This window comes from Saimiri boliviensis, chromosome 13 (assembly GCF_048565385.1).
Source record: "Saimiri boliviensis isolate mSaiBol1 chromosome 13, mSaiBol1.pri, whole genome shotgun sequence".
In the NCBI taxonomy this organism is placed as follows: Eukaryota; Metazoa; Chordata; class Mammalia; order Primates; family Cebidae; genus Saimiri; species Saimiri boliviensis.
Genome location: NC_133461.1, coordinates 69,440,107 through 69,446,232, shown reverse-complemented (window position 1 = coordinate 69,446,232; position 6,126 = coordinate 69,440,107). Strand labels below are relative to the sequence as shown.

General features: G+C 41.7%; 1 pseudogene; it reads left to right on the top strand.

Annotated features, from left to right (window-relative positions):
• The first annotated feature begins 5,300 nt into the window (after positions 1 to 5,300).
• On the top strand, positions 5,301 to 5,418 carry LOC120361687 (5S ribosomal RNA; annotated as a pseudogene).
• Positions 5,419 to 6,126: the final 708 nt, after the last annotated feature.

Genomic DNA, 6,126 nt, shown 5'->3' with positions numbered 1-6,126 from the left:
CGAGGCCTCTGTTCTGTTCCATTGGTCTATATCTCTGTTTTGGTACCAGTACCATGCTGTTTTGATTACTGTAGCCTTGTAGTATAGTTCGAAGTCAGGTAGCATGATGCCTCGAGCTTTGTTCTTTTTGTTTAGGATTGTCTTGGCTATGTGGGCTATCTTTTTGTTCCATATGAACTTTAAGGTGTTTTTTCCCAGTTCTGTAAAGAAGGTCAATGGTAGCTTGATGGAAATAGCATTGAATCTATAAATTACTTTGGGCAGTATAGCCATTTTCCCAATATTGATTCTTCCTAACCATGAGCATGAAATGTTTTTCTATCTGTTTGTGTCATCTCATATTTCCTTGATCAGTGGTTTGTAGTTCTCCTTGTGGGGATCTTTTACCTCCTTTGTTAGTTCTATTCCTAGGTATTTTATTCTCTTTGTAGCAATTGTAAATGGGAGTTTGCTCATGATTTGGCTCTCTGTTTGTCTGTTATTGGTGTATAGGAATGCTTGTGATTTCTGCACATTAATTTTGTATCCTGACACTTTGCTGAAGTTGCTTATCAGCTTAAGGAGGTTTTGGGCTGAGATGATGGGGTCTTCTAAATATACGATCATGTTGTCTGCAAATTGGAACAATTTGACTTCTTCTTTTCCTAATTGAATGCGCTTTATTTCTTTTTCTTGCCTAATTGCTCTGGCTAGAACTTCCAATACTATATTTAATAGGAGTGGTGAGAGAGGGCATCCTTGTCTAGTGCCAGTTTTCAAAGGGAATGTTTCTAATTTTTGCCCATTCTGTATGATATTGCCTGTAGGTTTGTCATAAATAGCTTTAATTGTTTTGAGATACATTCCATCGATACCTAGTTTATTGAGAGTTTTTAGCATAAAGGGCTGTTGAATTTTGTCGAAGACTTCTCTGCATCTATTGAGATAATCATGTGGTTTTTGTCTTTGGTTCTGTTTATGTGGTGAATTACGTTTATGGATTTGCATATGTTGAACCAGCCTTGCATCCCCGGTATGAAGCCTACCTGATTGTGGTGGATAAGCTTTTTGATGTGCTGTTGCAATTGGTTTGCCAGTATTTTATTGAAGATTTTTGCATCAATGTTCATCATGGATATTAGCCTGAAGTTTTCTTTTTAGTTGTGTCTCTGCCAGATTTTGGTATCAGGATGATGTTGGTCTCATAGAAAGAGTTAGAGTATATTTTCTCTTTTTGTATTGTTTGGAATCGTTTCAACAGGAATGGAACCAGCTCCTCTCTGTACATCTGGTAGAATTCAGCTGTGAACCCATCTGGCTTAGTCTTGGGAGTGTGCAAGTGTCCAGGAATTTATCCATTTCTTCCAGATTTACTGGTTTATGTGCATAGAGTTGTGTGTAGTAATCTCTGATGGTAGTTTGTATTTCTGAGGAATCAGTGGTGATCTCCCCTTTATCGTTTTTTATTGCATCTATTCAATTCTTCTCTTTTTTATTAGTCTAGCTAGCAGTCTGTATTTTTTGTTGATCTTTTCAAGTAACCACCTCCTGGATTTATTTTTTTGAAGGTTTTTTTTTGTGTGTTTCTATCTCCTTTAGTTCTGCTCTGATCTTAGTTATTTCTTGTCTTCTGCTTGCTTTTGAGTTTTTTTGATCTTGCTCCTCTAGCTTTTTCAATTTTGACAATATGGTGTGATTTTAGTTCTTTCTTTGCTTCTCATGTGGGCATTTATTGCTATAAATTTTCCTCTAGACACTGCTTTAAAAGTGTCCCATAGGATCTGGTATGTTGTGTCTTCATTCTCTTTGGTTTCAAAGAACATTTTAATTTCTGCCTTCATTTCATTGTTTATCCATTCATCATTCAGGAGCAAGTTGTTCAGTTTCCATGTGATTGTGCAGTTTTGAGTGCTTTTCTTTCTTCTTCTTCTTTTTTTTTTTTTTTTTGAGACAGAGTTTCACTCTTGTTACCCAGGCTGGAGAGCAATGGCGTGATCTCAGCTCACCGCAACCTCCGCCTCCTGGGTTCAGGCAATTCTCCTGCCTCAGCCTCCTGAGTAGCTGGGATTACAGGCATGTACCAACATGCCCAGCTAATTTTTTTTTTTTTTTTTTTTGAGACGGAGTTTCACTCTTGTTACCCAGGCTGGAGTGCAATGGCACGATCTTGGCTCACCGCAACCTCCACCTCCTGGGTTCAGGCAATTCTCCTGCCTCAGCCTCCTGAATAGCTGGGATTACAGGCACGTGCCACCATGCCCAGCCAATTTTTTGTATTTTTAGTAGAGATGGGGTTTTACCATGTTGAGCAGGATGGTCACGATCTCCTTACCTTGTGATCCACCTGCCTCGGTCTGCCAAAGTGCTGGGATTACAGGCTTGAGCCACCACGCCCGGCCTTGAGTGCTTTTCTTAATCCTGAGTTCTAATTTGATTGTGCTGTGGTCTGAGAGACTGTTATGATTTCTATTCTTTTGCATTTGCTGAGGAGTGATTTACTTCCAATTGTGGTCAATTTTGGAGTAAGTGCAATGTGGTGCTGAGAAGAATGTGTACTCTCTGGATTTGGGGTGGAGTGTCCTGTAAATGTCTATTAGGTTTGCTTGGTCCAAATCTGCTTTCAAGTCCTGGATATCCTTGTTGACTTTCTGTCTCGTTGATCTGTCCAATATTGTCAGTGAAGTGTTAAAGTCTCCCACTGTTATTGTGCGGGAGTCTAAGTGTCTTTGTAGGTCTTTAAGAACTTGTTTATGATGTCTGGGTGCTCCTGTATTGGGTGCATATATATTTAGGATCATTACCTCTTCCTGTTGGGTTGATCCTCTTACCATTATGTAATGCCCTTCTTTGTCTCTTTTGATCTTTGTTGGTTTAAAGTCCATTTTATCAGAGACCAGAATTGCTATCCCTGCTTTTTTTTGCTCTCCGTTTGCTTGGTAAATCTTATTCCATCCCTTTATTTTGAGTCTATGTGAGTCTTTGCAAATGAGATAGGTCTCCTGAATACAGCACACTAATGGGTCTTGACTTTTTATCCAGTTTGCCAGTCTGTGTCTTTTGATTGGGGCGTTTAGGCCATTTACATTCAACGTTAATATTGTTATGTTTGAAGTTGATCCTGCCATTTTGTTACTGGCTGGTGGTTTTACCCATTAATTAATGTGGCTCCTTCATTGCCTCATTATTCTTCACCATTTGGTATGGTCTTTGCAGTGGCTGGTACTGGTTTTTTCTTTTCCTGCTTAGTACTTCATTCAGTAGCTCCTGTAAGGCAGGTCTTATAGTGATGAAATTTCTCAGCAATTGCTTGTCCATAAAGGATTTTATTTCTCCTTCACTTATGAAGCTTAGTTTGGCCAGATATGAAATTCTGGGTTGAAAGTTATTTTCTTTAAGGATGTTGAATATGGGCCCCCACTCCCTTCTTGCTTGCTGGGTTTCTGCCAAGAGATCCACTTTGAGTCTGATGGTCTTTCCTTTGTGGGTGACTTGACCTTTCTCTCTGGCTGCCCTTAGGATTTTTTCCTTCATTTTAACCCTGGTGAATCTGACAACTATGTGCCTTGGGGTTGCTCTTCTTGAGGAATGTCTTTGTGGTGTTCTCTGTATTTCCTGGATTTGAATGTTGGCCTGCCTTGTTAGGTTGGGAAAGTTCTCTTGGATAATACCTTGAAGAGTGTATTCCAACTTGGATTCATTCTCCCTGTCACATTCAGGTATGCCGATTAAACATAGATTACATTTTTTCACATAATCCCATAGTTCTTGGAGGCTTTGTTCATTTCTTTTCACTCTTTTTCTCTAATCTTGCCTTCTCATTTTATTTCATTGATTTGATCTTCTATCTCTGATAACCTTTCTTCTGCTTGATCAATTTGGCTGTTGAAACTTGTGTATGCCTTGCGAAGTTCTTGTGCTGTGTTTTTCAGCTCCATCAAGTCATTTATGTTCTTCTCTAAGCTGGTTATTCTAGTTAGCATTTCATCTAACCATTTTTTCAAGGTTCTTAGTTTCTTTGCATTGGGTTAGAACATGGTCTTTTAACGTAGAGAAGTTTGTTATTACCCACCTTCTGAAGCCTGCTTGTGTCAATTCGTTAGTCATTCTCCTTTTTTGTTCCCTTGATGGTGAGGAATTGTGATCCCTGGGAGGTGTTCTGTTCTTTGATGGTTTCATCCTTTTTGGCCTGTTTTTTCCTCATCTTTGTGGATTTATCTCCCTTTAATCTTTGAAGTTGGTGATTTCAGTCCTCTCTGAGTGGACCTTTTCTCTGTTGAGGTTGGAGCTGTATCCTTTTTGGCCTGTAGAGGGCGTTGCTGGGCTCTCTCAGGTTCAGTCACGTTGCTGGGTGGGTGGTCCTTCCCTGGAGTTTGTTTGCAGCTGGGATTGGCCCCACCTTCCCAATGGCCTCTCTCCCAGAGCTCGATCTTCCTGGTTGGGGTCAAGCTGGTGAATTTGCTGCCAAGCTCTCTAGTGGGGACATCAGTTTGAGTTCTGTGAAGGGGGGGTCTGCCCGGCCCATGGTCTGTTTCCCTGCTTTCAACTCTGCCTCCCTCTGTGGGAAGGTCAGTCCTGCTGACGTTAGTCCAAACTCCCGTCCAGGTTCCTGTGGCAACTTGCCCAGCTTGGCAGTAGCCACTACTCAGATTTGCATTGACTACTCATGGCTCCCCACTGTCTGGCAGGGTTCTTGCGGACCGTGGGTTGCAGGAGGGATGACGTAAGCACAGGATGCGAAACGGACCACCAAGGGGGTTAAGTTCCCCGACCCTCCAAGCTGGCTGCACCATTCAGGTGGTGACACAACCCCTGCTCTTTTGATTTGCCCTAGTGGGCAGCTCTCGCCCTGCAGCTCCTTCCCTGGGCCTAATTCCAGTGCCCTATCAGTCCCACAGAAAAGAACCCGGCACCTCGTTTGGAATCATGAAGTCCTCTAGCCCTCTGCGTCTCAATCGCTGGGAGCTGCATTCCATTGCTGGCTTCTCCCAGCCATCTTGGTGCCCTCGAAATGAGTCTTCTAATTTCAACGTGGCTGTTCTAAATTTTGCACTCACCTGGGGGGTACTGCAACTGAACTAGTTTCTGGTATCTTAGTCTATAAATTAAATTGGTGTGTCTGTGGGGTAATGATGACTGGTACTTCCTATTTTGCCATCTTGCTGATGTCAACCCCCACTTCCTATTATAACCAAAAGGGAAAGAGAACTAGTTCACGGAATCCAGAATGATTTGCGTATCAAAAGGAAATATTGGAGTGCTAGAAGTAGGGTATATCCTTAAATATTACAAACCCTTGTTTTACAGATGAGAAAGCCCAGGCAGTCTACAGCCATACCACCCTGAATGTGCCAATCTCATCTGATCTCAGAAGCTAAGCAGGGTCAGGCCTGGTTAGTACTTTGATGGGAGACCACCTGGGAATACTGGGTGCTGTAGGCTTTTACAACAATATTAAAGGGAGAGAAAGCCAAGACAGAGGTAACACAGCGAAATCGTAGATGCCGAACATTAGGGGTGAACAGTGACTGGTATGCAGCAGGCACTTGAAAATGAAAACTATTTTTATTATTTCTTTTACACTAAAATTCTTTTGAGATGGGGAAACTATCCTGGATTATTGGGGTGGGCCCAATGTAATTACAGGGTCCTTGTACGTGAAAAAGATTTGAAGATGCTAAACTGCTGGCTTTGAAGATAGAAGGGCCCATGAGCCAAAGAATATGGCAGCCCTGAGAAGCTGGAAACCAGCAGAAAACACATTCTCCCTAAGGCCTTCTTTAGGAGCACCACCCTGCAATCACCCCAACTTTAGTCCTGTCAAACCCATTTTTGGATTTCTGACTTTTAGAACTCAGAAGTCTGAATTTAAAAGCAAATTTGTGGCTGGGCATGGTGATGTAATGCCTGTAATCCCAGCACTTTGGGAGGCTGAGGCAGGAGGATCACCTGAGCCCAGGAGTTTGAGACCAGCCTGGGCAACATGGTAAGAACTTGCCTCATTTTACTTAAAATACACAATGAAAATCAGTTAGTTTACAAATTAAACCACGTGTTTTAAGTCAGTAAGTTTGTGGTGATTTATTACAGCAGAACTAGGAAGCTAATACAGAGTCTGAATTGTAAAAAAAAAATACATTTAAGACAAAA